At 42.2% G+C, this 15,630-nt stretch overlaps 1 long non-coding RNA gene across 4 annotated transcripts; it reads left to right on the top strand.

The window, feature by feature from the left end:
- The first annotated feature begins 674 nt into the window (after nt 1–674).
- Nucleotides 675–13,439, top strand: LOC115163027 (uncharacterized). Of its 4 annotated transcripts, none has more exons than XR_003869679.1 (3): nt 678–970; nt 7,002–10,813; nt 11,817–13,439. It is a non-coding gene; the product is annotated as an uncharacterized LOC115163027 (long non-coding RNA). The 4 variants fall into 4 exon arrangements; XR_003869680.1 differs by having other exon boundaries at nt 685–970; nt 7,002–9,607; nt 10,549–13,439; XR_003869681.1 differs by having other exon boundaries at nt 675–974; nt 7,002–13,439.
- The last annotated feature ends 2,191 nt before the right edge of the window (nt 13,440–15,630 follow it).

Raw genomic sequence — 15,630 nt, 5'->3', positions numbered from 1 at the left:
TTCTATCAGGACTGTTGAAAAGTATTTTGTATTTTGAAAATACAAAATACAATTCTCTAGAGTATCTTGTTACAAAATACACTGGACTGTAGTTCACGCCAGTGAAATACAATTGACAAAATACTCAAGTTATTTAAATACGTACTTCAAATACAACAACATAAACACTGCCCATCTCTGATTAGTATGACCCCACACCTTCTCCAAGATGATCTCCCTTTATCCCCGATTCACAGTAATTTCTCTGATATTGGCTCCGAGGGCTCAGGTTGATGAAAGATCACCAGAGGCTGTTTTCATGTGACTCCATCTCCTCTCAACTAAGTAATATTACATAAGATCATAATGCAACTGCCACTCCATGGCGTGATTAGCCACCTTCTCTCCCCTTCTCTGAATGGAACAGAGAGTTTCACCTTATTTGTCCATCAGAGCCAAAGCCCACAGCAATTTGCATGTCAGGAGTCTATCGTGTATGTCAGGAGTCTATCGTGTCAACTGTCTTTGCAAGGCTTTATACATTAGTGGAATAATGATATTATTTGCAAAGGGGGGCGGCTGGGGGAAATGGTGACGTAGTGGTGGCTGTACACACGGAAGATCCAGGATTCGGACAGGGACCAGGTGGACTTTGTCTGTTTGGGCTTTCGATTCCCAAAGAGTTAGCTCTACATCTTGTAGACTGACCTTAATCTGTTTACTGAAATCCCACTGCTAAATTATAGACTCACCCCTGTTCCTCTGCTCCCCTTGCCCCTCCCTCATGCACACACACACACACACACACACACACACACACACACACACACACAGAGTCATGAGTCTCTCTGCACTGGTCCAATCGCTGCTCAGTGCTGTCTGAGTCCAGCGCTCTCCTTTTAAATCTCCCTCTCTGTGGTGAATCAGCACTCGCAGCGCAGCCCTCCGGTGGTACAGCAAGTGGTAGAGAAGTCTACTGAAACGGCCTACAGTAGGTACTCCTGCACTCTCTTCTTTTTCGTACTCTCTCCCCCTCCTCAAATATTGTGTCGTCCCCATCACCCGTTTCCCTGGGTCGACCCTAGCCTTTGTCTTTCGCTGTCCCTGCATCCTCTACACAACGCAACTTTGTACTTTGCTTGTTTTGCTGACAAGTGTGGCGTACGTGGTTCAGTGTAGTTTCACTGTGCCTAGTGATTGTAATGCACATTGAAGAAAGAACACATGGGCAGAGCATGTTCGGGACATGCTAAACAAAGTACGATTGGTGCATGTAAATTGTGAATTGTTAAATGCATTGGCAAGTTAATGGTTCATGGTAAAATGCCATAGGCTTTTAGCCTTTTAAGCTGGTAGACTAATGACTTGACTCTCATGACGGACTTGACATGGTGGATAAACATTTAGGCTGATATAACCATCACTTTCATTTTTTGCTGGGTTGACAACATTCCCATTTATGTCAGTCCTTTCTCTCCTGTGAGAGTGAAGACGTGGTAAATGAATCATTAGACCAGGGATTGTGTGTTGACTTTGAAATGTTATTCTCAGAATTATTCTGACACATCGCAATGTCTTAAAATGTTTTGGAATTAGAAGCATGACATTGCATACAAAATGTAAACAAACAAGAGCAATAGGTCACAGCTGCTAGCTGTCTTACTCATTGATTTTGCGATACAATACGTGATGACGAGGATAGTTCAACTACAACCACATATAGTTATTTCGGGCTCAGTCTTTACTACGAAAACAAAAAGGGAACTACAAGCACTCAGATCTCTTAAACGGCCTTCTTTATTCTCTGAAAAATCTTGGCACTTTAATTAAATATACATATTACGAGGTTTATGGCGATATTTTTTACATTTTTCCCCATTTTCTTTTTTTTTCGTACATTAGGAAATGAATCGCATGTTAGGGTAAGTTCCTCAAAAAACAAGTGAAAGCAACAACAACAAAAAGTGTCTGGACCCCTCATTTACTCAATTGTTTTCTTTATTTTGGCAGTTACCTGTAGACTTGGACGGAGAGGTATCGCTCGTGATAAAACATACATTTGGTTTTAAAAAAGCAAACTTCTCCTTTCTCCTTCATACATTATTGTTCCTAGTCTACATTGCATCTTAGTTCTTCTTCTTCTTCCCTGTCATCCCTATCTGGAGCACAACACTTGAATGGAGACAGATGATGAAACTCTGTGGTAAGAGATCACTTAAGTGCTGCTATGCGTATGTGAATAACTATGACGTTTGTGATGTTTTATAGATATGTTCCGTCATCCTTCACACAGTGAGTTGATGTTTTCTATTCTATGTCAGAAGATTGATATCTAAACCATCTTGATATTGAATTTTGGATATTGTCTTGGATATTATCTTCCATAATACAAATCGTCTTCCACTGTAAGAAAGGTCCATGTTTAGAACTTTCGCTTTGACACCATGGGCTGTACCCGAGCCTTCGATTAGGTTTTGTCATCTTCACTGAAAATTGGTGAGGTGAGGGAGACGTTATCAGACACACTGATCATTAACAAGAAGAATTGATCGGTGAACTCACACCCTGCCTCCACTGCAGTGACAACGTCCGCAGACAACTCTTCCATCCAAACGCGGCAGGGCACATCACCTCTGGTTGCGTTTAAACTAAGTTGAGGAGTGGGGAAAAGTGTAAGGTCTTTAGGACCTTCGTGGTATGCATGGTGATTGGTCAAGCCACATATAGCACATGTATGATTGGATTGACACCTTCAGAACTCTTCCTGGAACCTAAACTGGTTATTAACTTTGCTGAAATGAGTTGCTATGAATATCCAGTGTCCTATTCTACAACCAGAGCTTTATTTGGGACCCAGATGTTTGTTGACTGTGATAGACGTTTCAGTGGAAAGTTCATTTTTAGTTACCTCAGTGGAACACGCTTTGGCACACATTTCACCACAGGTAAACACCTGACACCACCAACTGTAATCATATATCTGATGAACAGTATTTGGATAAAGGGAAAAAACAATAACTCAAAGCTGGAGGCAGCTGGTCATTTGATGTGTGTGTGATCATCATGCAAAACAACACAGCCGCGGGGCCTGTATGTTATTTACTTAAACATTTATCATTCCTGTCATGACACAACACTTCTCTGGTGGCCTTACACCCTGCGTGGTCCTCCCGGTGTTTAATAGCACACTGAAATAAAACTGTGATGACATAATCAAAGACACGGTTGTTATTTAGCTGGGTTCTCCTCTCGTGCTGTGGCAGGAAACAGAAGCCTGTCAGTTAGGCTCCCCGGCCTGCCAGTGAATGCTTGGCTCTTTTCCCATTGCCTTGTTAGAGAGTATTAATTACAACTCCTAACAGCGGTCGCTATTGATGAACCTCAAGTCTTAATTTGCTGCTTCCTTCTGTCTGTTTCAATGGGTTTCTCATTGGCCTCCAGGGAAAGACAGAGCTCATTGTGAGCCAATCAAAGTAATTTGTCTCATTCATTCACCGGGCCTGTGTCTCTGAGGTCTTTCAAAAGTAGCTCAGGGCCTTAGACACATCCTCACCATTGAGAGACATTAGGCAGTTTTCCATTAACCCAGGTTTTTTCGACAAAAGCAATCATCGCGACATGTGTATTGGAAACGGCGGATATAGGATACCCTTTCTATAGGTCGACAACATTTTTATCCGTTCGACATGGGTGGATTTATTTTGCCTAACTTTCTTTATTGCGACAAATTATGATGGAAATGAATTACGATTGCCGAATACTTTAGAAGGTACATGGGGCACATCATCAAGTAATTACTGTATAAGCTCCACTTTACATTTAATTCTAAATGCCTACTGCTTGCAAAATAAAAATGTTTAACTATAAAAATGTTTCTTTGCAGTACAAGGATTGTCCTGACTTTCAATAATGCCTGAATTTCTTCGCCTTGCTTTTCTGGTTGGCTGGCAAGTTTCACCATCCAATTTTTTCAGATCTACTGGAGTGAAAGTTCCACCATGGCACGGACTAACCTAGGCAGCCGATGTGGCGATACGTTGGCACATGAGAATTATTAGAATATGTGTCAGTTATTGCATTCTATCCATGCGGTAACCTGAGACATGAAACAGATAGGTGGGAGGGCATACAGGCAGTCGCAAATGTATTAATGGGCAATTTGCCTAAATAGGTAATGGAAACACTTGAACCACTATGTCCAGCTGTTTTAAATCGACATGATACACTGAACAAAAATATAAATGTAACGGGCAACAATTTCTCAAACTTGCTCAGTGGGTGACATGTCTGGTGAGTATGCAGGCCATGGAAGATCTGGGTCATTTTCAACTTCCAGGAATTGTGTACAGATTGTTGCGACATGGGGCCGTGCATTATCATGCTGAAACATGAGGTGATGGCGGGGGATGAATGGCACGACAATGGGCATCAGGATCTCGTCATGGTATCTCTGTGCATTCAAATTGCCATCGATAAAATGCAGTTGTGTTCATTGTCCGTAGCTTATGCCTGCCTGTACCATAACCCCACCGCCACCATGGGCCACTTTGTTCACAACATTAACATCAGCAAACCACTCGCCCACACAACGCGACGCCATACATCCTCTCTGCCATCTGCCCGGCACAGTTGAAACCGGCATTCATCTGTGAAGATCACACTTCTGCAGTGTGCCAGTGGCCATCCAAGGTGAACATTTGCCCACTGAAGTCGGTTACCAAACTGCAGTCAGGTCAAGACCCTGGTGACGACGACCAGCACGCAGATGAGCTTCCCTGATACGGTTTCTGACAGTTTGACAACACTACACAACTTTAATTGCTGTTCAATTGAAACTTTGTTTGACACCAAGTTCTCCCTGATCACTCTTCCTAATAGGAGGTGTAGTGGAGGTAGACGGTGGTTCCTCCTGGTTCCTTTCTCTTCTTATCAGTAGCAGATGGGAGGAAGAGAATGATGAACCTGTCCCTTCCTGATGGATCGAGTATGTCTCCATCTAGACCGGCGGTGCAATGAGGCGCGGGGACAGGGAACAGCTAAATGATTGGGCCATCACTGGGTGCAGTTGTCCCGTCTGGCTGGTCCTGCCATATGTTAGAGCAGGGTGGGCCAACTCAGACTTAGCTGATAAATGGATGTGCGTTTTAAGCCAGGCAAGGTGAAGAGGGGTGAAGAAGACAGAAAACACCAATAAGTACGTGGAGTGAAAACAAACCTGGCCGTGTCCTCCGAACAATCCTCCAAATGCACTATATATGCAAAAGTATGTGGACACCCCTTCAAATTAGTGGATTTGGCTATTTCAGCCACACCCGTTGCTGACAGGTGTATAAAATCGAGCACACAGCCATGCAATCTCCATAGGGATAACACTGACAGTAGAATGGCCTTACTCGTCGTGGCATCGTCATAGGATGCCACCTTTCCAACAACTCCGTTCGTCAATTTTCTGCCCTACTAAGGCTGGCCCGGTTAACTGTAAATGATGTTATTGTGAAGTGGAAACGTCTAGGAGCAAGAACGGCTCAGCCGCGAAGTGGTAGGCCACACAACACTCACTACCAAGTTCCAAACTGCCACTGGAAGCAATGTCAGCACAAGAACTGTCCGTCGGGAGCTTCATGAAATGGGTTTCCATGGCCGAGTAGCCGCACACAAGGCTAAGGCCAACATGCACCATGCCAAGCGTCGGCTGGAGTGGTGTAAAGTTCTCCGCCATTGGACTCTGGAGCCGTGGAAACACTTTCTCTGGAGTGTTGAACCATGCTTCACCATCTTGCAGTCCAATGGACAAATCTGTGGTTTGGCGGATGCCAGAAGAACACTACCTGTCCTAATGCATAGTGCCAACTGTAAAGTTTGGTGGAGGAGGAATAATGGTTTGGGGCTGCTGTTCATGGTTTGGGCTAGTTTCCATGAAGGGAAATCTTAATGCTACAGCATACAATTACATTCTAGACGATTCTGTGCTTCCAACTTTGTGGTAACATTTTGGGGATGGCACTTTCCTGTTTCAGCATGACAATTCCCCCGTGCACAAAGCAAGGTCCATAAAGACATGGTTTGTCGAGATCGGTGGGGAAGAATTTGACTGGTCTGCACAGAGCCCTGACCTCAACCCCATCAAACACCTTTGGGATGAATTGGAACACCGAATCGCCCAACATCAGTACCTGACCTCACTAATGCTCTTGTGGCTGAATGGAAGCAGGTCCAGCAATGTTCCAACAGCTAGTGGAAAGCCTTCCTAGAACAGTGGAGGCTGTTATAGCAGCAAAGGGGGGACCAACTCCATATTAATGCCCATGATTTTGGAATGAGATGTTCGACGATCAGGTGTCCACATACTTTTGGTCATGTAGTATAACAACAGAAACACTCTTGTCTGGTAAGTTATTTAGCTAGTTCAAAGCTGCACATTTACAAGAATCACATCAACAAAGCCACAGCAAAAATATTCTTATTATATTATTTATGGCCATGAAACTGCACCTTTAAACTGTTAATGGGTTTTCATTTTGAGTAGTATAGTTTGACATAGTAAATGATTTGAGTAAAGCTTATATACAAACACTGGTGAGTCCCGTAGGAGAGAGGGAGACAGTGACTGACTGTGTTGGATAATATAGGTCATGCAGCTATGATCGTTAGAATAGGACACAGGGTAGAAACCCCAACAGTGACTAACCAGATGCTCTTGATTGTTCTTGTTCACAGCACTGAGGGCATTTCTGTTCACATCATACAGTTCACATTATACGTGGGATGTTCCCAAGTTCCTACATGTCACACTGATGTGTCTCGCTATTATACCCTTTAAAACACATTTAGTGTTCAGTACTTCAATAACTGAGTACTGGACCATTTTATCAACCTTATGATACCTGTTACCCTCCAGATGCTTTTTTTTGGACACAGGGTTACAGAGCTGCTGTACATATGGGCTATCTCTGATATGCTATTATGCTGGCCTTGATCCAAGTCATCTTTTCATCTCTCTCCTCTTTTCTTTTGTCCCTCAGCATTTTCCGGCTGTGAGTGGGGCCTTCATGGATTCCCCGTACAATGGCAACACGTCCCTCCAGACCTCCACCTCCAACCTCAACGTCAACTTCTCCCGGCCGACTGAGGTGGAAGAGGAGGGCAAGTACTCCAGCGACGCCATCTGGCTTTGGGTAGCCGTCATTGCAACCATCGGCAACATAGTAGTGGTAGCAGTGGTTTGCGCCTGTGCCTTCTAAGACCCGTTAGTTACAAGGACACAGCCGAACATCCCTCTTGCCCCATCTTTCCTCCACTTTAACCTATCCCTATATTAATTTTACTCTTGTAAGTGTCCATCCATAATATTAAAGCCAAGGCCCTGTTCTGAGGGTCAACAGAATATGATAGTGAAAATATAGGGACTGGCTTAACTGATGTTTTCTAGGACTAGGAATGAGAGAAACAATCCTCCGTTGTTACCATACTGTATCTTAACTTAAGCCTATGTCTCACACTGTTTTAAAAAAAATGAGAAACGGTGAAGTGAGCTGATGTGGGCTGTGCCTTTTTATAATGAACATGGTACATTTGTTAAGGAAGTGGGCAATATATAAAGCAGCTGAGTGAGCCTCCCTTCTGCTTTCCAATTGAAGGGTTCACCAGAGGTCAGCCTTAAGGATTAGGGAAGTGTACAGCTGTGAGATCCCCTCTGCCTATGAACCTGAACAGAACACCACACCATATATCGTTGTCTGGTTGATGTCATGTGACTGTTTGTCTGGAATGGATGTGTTGATGCTGCTGTCTTGGTCCAGTTCTCTCTTGAAAAATAGATTTTTATCTCAACGAGACTAACCTGGTTAAATAAGGGTGAAATAAATAATCAGCATCTCTCGTTGTGGCTGGCCATCGTCTCGGAGACCAGTGGAGAGATATGTGACAGATGGTGGCTGGTAGTGGGGCAGAGGGGACAGCGGAGGGGCCCAGGGCAGGCTTGGCAGGGCCCCCAGTACCTGGTGTTCTTTCCTGTGACTGCTGCACCCCTGCACTACCATTCACCATTACTGCTCTGTCCTGTCCTCATCAGCCTGTCAGTGATAGAAATCTCCCCAAGCACTTTATAAAACGCAATAAAGTGGGGAGTTTTCTTTCATTTTAACTGCATTGTTCTGCAGTGGCTGTAGACCTGTGCCAGTTTAACTATGCAGTAAAGGCATCCTATTGGGCACACACTGGTTGAATCAATGTTGTTTCCACGTCATTTCAATGAAACGGCGTTGAGCCAACATGGAATAGATGTCGAACTGCCGTCTGTGCCGTCAGTGGGATAGCAGTGGCTAATGTTTATGAGTGAGACAAATGTGTAGAAACACAGTATCACCCACAAGCCAAATGAGTGAATGAAGTTGTCAGCACAAATCAGATGTTATACCACCCCTGCTGACATTCTGAAATTATGGAACCACCAATTACATCACACTAAATCATTGAGCCGCCCACCATTACCAGACCACTGCTACAACAGCCTCAAGCTGTTGAGCTAGCAATCAAATGATTTCTCTCGTCATAAGAAACCCCATTGCTGTTAACGTTAGTTTTTTAGTTGCTGTGCCAGGCAGGCAGAATCTCACATTCGCCTCAGAATGTCTCTCAGTAGACTAGTGTGTGTGTAGGTGGCAGCAGACCCAGTAGTTCTGTGCTGTGCTGTCTCCCATGCACCCAGTGGAGCCGGGTCACAGACTTGTCAAACGGCAGGGCTTTAATGAGATGTAATGCCTCTCTCTCTCTTTCCTAAAGCGAACACTGACCTCCCGTTGCGCTGTGGTGATCAGAACAGAGCTGATCCCTGCTGCACTCAGCCACTCTGAACAAAGATAGTGCTTCAAGTGCATTTTTAGAGTGTGACTTCCTCATTTAATCAGCGCTAGTTGATAGAGAGAAGGGGGAAGGAGAGAGGAGTAGACGAGAGGAGTGACTGCATGGGAATTGATTTATAACAGCCAACTTCCATGTCATCTCTTTGAAATACAAAACTTTTTTATTCAAACCAACGAAGTGGAATAAAAAGTTTGAAAATGGAGAGATTTAGGATCAAAGGTCTGTCTGAGCCATCACTTCACACAGCTAATTGCCCTGATATCTCTGTACAGTAGAGTTAATGAAAACAAGAGACTGATTCATCATGGCATCTCTGAGCGGTCCTTTTCAGGGTCCTTAGAGTTTAGCCAGAAACCTGCGGGAACATTAATCCGTTGTCTGTTACAATAAACAACAACAATCGCACTGAATGGGGTCTTCATAAGTATCTGCTGGCAATACCTCAAGGTGACGCTAACAAGTTAGTATTATACATCCCCACTATATGTAGTTGCTTTAATACTGTAACTATTCTGAAGCATATGAACTAGGTGAGGAATCCCAGTTAGCTATAATAGGAATTTCTTCTACCCTTGTATCGGCTGTGTGCTTTGACATGGGACTGGTTAAGGCTCAGGTGCCCACTGTCTACGGCTCAAATTATGTGTCTGAACTGACTAACACAACTCCTACCCGTCAACTTCTTATTGACCATGGACGCCCCTTGACCACCATGGATGATGGTCCTCCTACACACCACAAAACGTCATCACAGCCTCAAGTCCAGGTACCGTGTGAACCAGTTTGCAATGTCACTTAGGCGCACGGTTCACCGGACACAGATTAATAAAGCTAATCCTGACAACAAAAAAAAAAAATTATATGGAGATTCTCTATTGAGTTTACTGTTTATTCCAGGACTAAGCTTAATCTGTGTCCGGGAAACTGCCCCTTACTGTTTATTCCAGGACTAGGTGTAATCTGTGTTCGGGAAACTGCCCCTTACTATTTATTCCAAGACTAGGCTTAATCTGTGTCCGGGAAACTGCCCCTTACTATTTATTCCAAGACTAGGCTTAATCTGTGTCCGGGAAACTGCCCCTTACTATTTATTCCAAGATTAGGCTTAATCTGTGTCCGGGAAACTGCCCCTTACTATTTATTCCAAGACTAGGCTTAATCTGTATCCGGGAAACTGCCCCTTACTATTTATTCCAAGACTAGGCTTAATCTGTGTCCGGGAAACTGCCCCTTGCTGTTAAAGATTTGTTTTTAATTACCGCCTCCATGTAAAAAGTGAATTGTTGCGCTATACGTTATGCCTGTTAAAGGGAATAGTTATTTTTTAGTATTGGGTAACTTGGAGTGATGCTTCATTCATAATCATATTTGTTTGATGTACTGTGTTTCTTTATTTCTATAAGTCAACATTACTTCAGTCACACTACACTATATATTGAGTTTAAACATTCCATTAAGCATGCCATTTCCTTATTTGTACTAATGGATGAATCTCTTTACGGTGTTAACTGAGAGCGTGTGTAGACTTGTGATCATGTATCCTCTACTGTGTTATATGATAAATGTCACATTCATAAAGAAATACTACTATGAAAATACTCATGTAGACCCTGCCAGTTACAGCTGTTAAATGAGGGAGACGTGGCCATGGAGTGCTCCCTCCACCAACAGATGCATTTCACCACGTTTGACTTCCTCCCTCCCTAGGCCCAGAGGGGACTGAAGTCTGCTTAATCACACCCCATAGAGCATTCCATCCTCCGTCTCCTTTCCCCTCTGTTCTCTCTCCTTCCATCCATGCAGAGCACTAGACCGTGCTTTCTGCATTGGCACTGGCCTCTGACCCGAGGCAGGGCACCTCATGCCCACATGCCTATTCCTTCCCAGGCAACAAGAAATAGTCCGGTCATTGCTGGAGAAATGGACAAGTCACTCCTACGAGAGGAGAATTGTAGGAGCAAGGAGCAGCTGGGTATATAAGCGAACACACACACACACACAATGTAAATGTACCTTTCTATAACATGGTTGTGATGACAATGCTATGATGTCGTTATGTGCTCTCAGGGTTTGTATTTTTTTCTCATCTTTCAATACATTGTAAATGTTTCATACCATTTTCTCATCATAGTTAGAATTAGCAAATTATAACATTTATAGGGGCCATTTAAAGTTGAGCTAGATTAGGCAAGCTTCAATTTTGGATTCTGTTCAGTCTATCGCTTCATCAATTCAGTCTGTATTGCTGAAGCATTACAGATTGTGTAATTGAGCTGACATAATGCAGAGTTTACCAAGAATGCGGTCTCCACTAACGCGGGAACATTGCCTTTACATGTCAATCCCGATGTAACGCTGCACTTCTGCAATAAAGATTCAATATAGGCCTGAAGCTAATATTCGATCCAATTATACTAGTTATCATTTAGCTTGAATGAATAAGCACTGTATTGCTGAATGTCATACTGTAGTTATTCACACACACTCAAACATGCTTACCGCTGAGGTATAGCCCAAGACTATGTTGCGTGAATATGCTCCCCCCAAACTAACTTGGGAGCTCTATAATTCATAAGAATCCATAACAATTTGTAAATATTTAAACGCTTTTGAATCCAACATTACACATATCATGATATACCCATGTATAAATTGACCAATAACCTAGCGGGGTAATGAAAATATAGTCAGACTTCAAGTGGGTGTTTCTATATGTTGTTGCCATGGGAACACCCTCCATAGATCACCTTACTTTTGTGGTGTTTTCTGGCTCTGGGTCCTCGTCAGACGCTAAGCATCCCAGCTCTCTTCCTCTGCAGAGTGTTGCATTACCCAACGAGGCTTCGCTGCATGTTTGTTAAGTCGGAGATATGAGAATGCTTCTTGACTTTAATGCTGCCGGACATCATATCCCTTCCCTGCTGATTCACAGCGGCTCCCCTAACCCAATGGCTTGTTTGTGTTTGTCTCTGCAGACTCCCAGGAATTTTCCATCCTTCCTCGGGCCTCCAGGAATATATATGCTAATTAAAGCTGACTTCCTATATCTTGAGTACAGCAGAGACAGTATGGTTGACTAGGGACTGTGACTTTATAAAAGCACCCAGAGGAAACCCATAAAGACTACATGGAGGCTGGGAGGAATATTGTGGATAGGTGGGACTTGAGAGGTGACAGTAACAGACATCATATTTATGACTTCAACAAATAATACCATATCTTATTCAAGGTTACTTGTAGTTAACTTTATTTGGAATGTGCTGTGACTCATGACACTCAAAGGACCTAGAAAGTATGTCTTGCATGTCTTGTTTTGAAATTGATTTCTGACAGCGATTCACATATTCATTGCAATGAATGAATGGATATTTATCGACTTCGCTGACTCTGAAGACTTGGATTCTACATTTCTGTGCATCCAGTTGCAGTGTTGTAAGTTCTGAAAGCTCCCTGTAGGTGTCAGGGTTACCGCTATGAAATACTGATTAACAGAAAGGCTGTTGGCTAAATACAGGAGCTGTATTAGTTCAATTAATTCACAATGTTCATTCACAAAAGCATTCTATAACAATGTACTTCCTACAAAATACTGCACAGAGTCATGTCACTGCAATTGTTTTAAATTACATTTCTAGAGGGGGAGGGGAACACTTACTGTCTTGACTTTCCATAAATGTATGACCTACTTTGAAAAGATATCTTGTAAAAAAAAAAAAAAAAAGGAAATCTAACATTTGGGGGTTTTCTTTTCATTTCAGTATGTGTAAAAGCATGATTGCAATGTACAGTATAAACACTATGGGGGTTATTGACACCATTTTTATTTTTAACATGATATTTCAGGCTCATTATTATTTTGTTCCCATGCTAGATGAACCAAAACATGCGCGCACACGCATTGTGAAACGTGGCTTGCATTACATGAGCCAGGATTCAATATGTGTACCTTTATAAGGATAATGGATGTGTACACGTCAGTAAATTAGGCCAGCTCTGTTGTTCATATGCTCCTCAATACCAGTAGTCCCAACATCCAAGCCATGTGTGCATGCTCATCGCAAAGACATCTTAATATGGAAAACACTTAAATGCAGCTGGTGCGAGACCACATGACAGTTCAACCATGATCATTTTCTTGGGTTTTCAATTTCTATTGTGATATTTTGATTTAGTATGAGCTTACTTAGCGTGTTTGCATGTATTGTGTTACTTCCGTCCCAAAATGTTGTTCGTCGACAACTCTGCAAGCTGCGATCCAGTAAGGGATAAATAATGTAATAATCATGATCTTATGGAATACTGATTGGATGATTCATTACTTTGTACATGAAGAAATATGTAGAATTTTAATGTGGAATATTTTTTGTAAACTTTTTATTGATCATGTACATTTTTCCAATGTTTTAGCAATTGTCAGTGCAGAAACATAGCTGCTAAAGTCTTGATGTATTTTTTTTTAACACACTCTTGCAAGTGAACAGAAAAGCTTAGAAGTAAACATGTTTTTACCTGCATAATAAAAAAATCTATATTGTGTCTTAACCTCATGATTTACCATCCTGTTTAATTCAATTAAATTGATAAGAATGTGAAAATGATTGGTTGTCCTGTCAGGTTATTCTTCATTTGCATGTGAATGAATAATATTGTGCTATCACAAATCTGTCAATGTCCTACTCATATGGGGTTGAATCCGCAGTGGACTAATTTCATCCTTTGAACAAATGTTTTTCCCCCAAATCATAGTGATGGGTTTAAAGAGAGAACTTTCTCTTGTTCTTTCAGAATTAGCATTGGCTCTGAAATGGCAACTCCAGTTCAAAATTGAAATCAGCTTATTTGTTCTGGCACAGCCACACTCAAGTGGCCTTCTAGAGATAATGCCCCTTGCAAGGAGATAGACTCAAATTGGACTATTATACTGTAATACAACATTTACAGTTGAAGTCGGAAGTTTACGTACACGTTAGCCAAATACATTTAAACTCAGTTTTTCACAATTCCTGACATTTAATCCTCGTAAAAATTCCTTCTTAGGTCAGTTAGGATCACCACTTTATTTGTGAAACGTCAGAATAATAGAGAGAGATTTCTTTCAGCTTTTATTTCTTTCATCACATTCCCAGTGGGTCAGAAGTTTACATACAGTCAATTAGTATTTGGTAGCATTGCCTTTAAATTGTTTAACTTGGGTCAAACATTTCGGGTAGCTTTCCACAAGCTTCCCACAATAAGTTGGGTGAATTTTGGCCCATTCCTCCTGACAGAGCTGGTGTAACTGAGTCAGGTTCGTAGGCCTCCTTGCTCGCACACGCTTCTTCAGTTCTGCCCACAAATGTTCTATAGGATTGAGGTCAGGGCTTTGTGATGGCCACTCCAACACCTTGACTTTGTTGTCCTTAAGCCATTTTGCCACAACTTTGGAAGTATGCTTGGGGTCATTGTCCATTTGGAAGACCCATTCACAACCAATTATTTTTACTTCCTCACTGATGTCTTGAGATGTTGCTTCAATATATCCACATCATTTTCCTACCTCATGATGCCATCTATTTTGTGAGGTGCAGCAAAGCACCCCAACAACATGATGCTGCCACCCCCGTGCTTCACGGTTGGGATGGTGCTCTTCAGCTTGCAAACCTCCCCCTTTTTCCTTCAAACATAACAATGGTCATTATGGCCAAACAGTTCTATTTGTGTTTCATCAGACCAGAGGACATTTCTCTAAAAAAGTACGATCTTTGTCCCCAAGTGCAGTTGTAAACCGTAGTCTGGCTTTTTTTATGGCGGTTTTGGGGCAGTGGCTTAGGACTCGTTTTACTGTGGATATAGATACTTTGTATCTGTTTCCTCCAGCACCTTCACGAGGTCCTTTGCTGCTGTTCTGGGATTGATTTGAACTTTTTGCACCAAAGTACGTTCATCTCTAGGAGACTGAAGGCTCCTCCTTCCTGAGCGGAATGACGGCTGCTTGGTCCCATGGGGTTTATACTTGTGTACTATTGTTTGTACAGATGAACATGATACCTTCAGGCATTTGGAAATTGCTCCCAAGGAGGAACCAGACTTGTGGAGGTCTACCATTTGTTTTCTGAGGTCTTGGCTGATTTCTTTTGATTTTCCCATGATGTCAAGCAAGCACTGAGTTTGAAGGTAGGCCTTGAAATACAGTACATCCACAGGTACACCTCCAATTGACGCAAATGATGTCAATTAGCCTATCAGAAGCTTCTAAAGCCATGACACAATTTTCTGGAATTTTCCAAGCTGTTTAAAGTCAACTTCAAAGTCAACTTAGTGAATGTAAACTTCTGACCCTCTGGAATTGTGATACAGTGAATTATAAGTGAAATAATCTGTCTGTAAACAATTGTTGGAAAAATTACTAACCAACTTGTCAAAACTGTAGTTTGTTTAACAAGAAATTTGTGGAGTGGTTGAAAAACTAGTTTTAATGGCTCCAACCTAAGTGTATGTATACTTCCAACTTCAGCTGTATGTGGCTCTTCTATCTCTCATATATACAATTAAAATGAGAATCAATTAGTGTCAGTAGCAATTTTACTGAAGCTTAAATCCTGGGCTTTTTCAGGGCCATTTAAGCATTTTTTTAAATGTTTTTTTCTCTGAGAGGAACTGGGGTGAACCACGAGGTAAAAGCACTTATCCACCTGACGTTTTAGAGCTGGAACAACCTTGGATTGTGGGAACTAACTTTACTTGGCTGATGTGTTACATAGTATGTCAGGAAATTGGCTTACACAGGAATTAGGAATATTAATACCAAAG

Source organism: Salmo trutta, chromosome 26 (genome assembly GCF_901001165.1).
Source record: "Salmo trutta chromosome 26, fSalTru1.1, whole genome shotgun sequence".
Classification (NCBI taxonomy): Eukaryota; Metazoa; Chordata; class Actinopteri; order Salmoniformes; family Salmonidae; genus Salmo; species Salmo trutta.
Note: the sequence above shows the minus strand (reverse complement) of the source record. Positions and strands in the feature narration are given on the sequence as shown.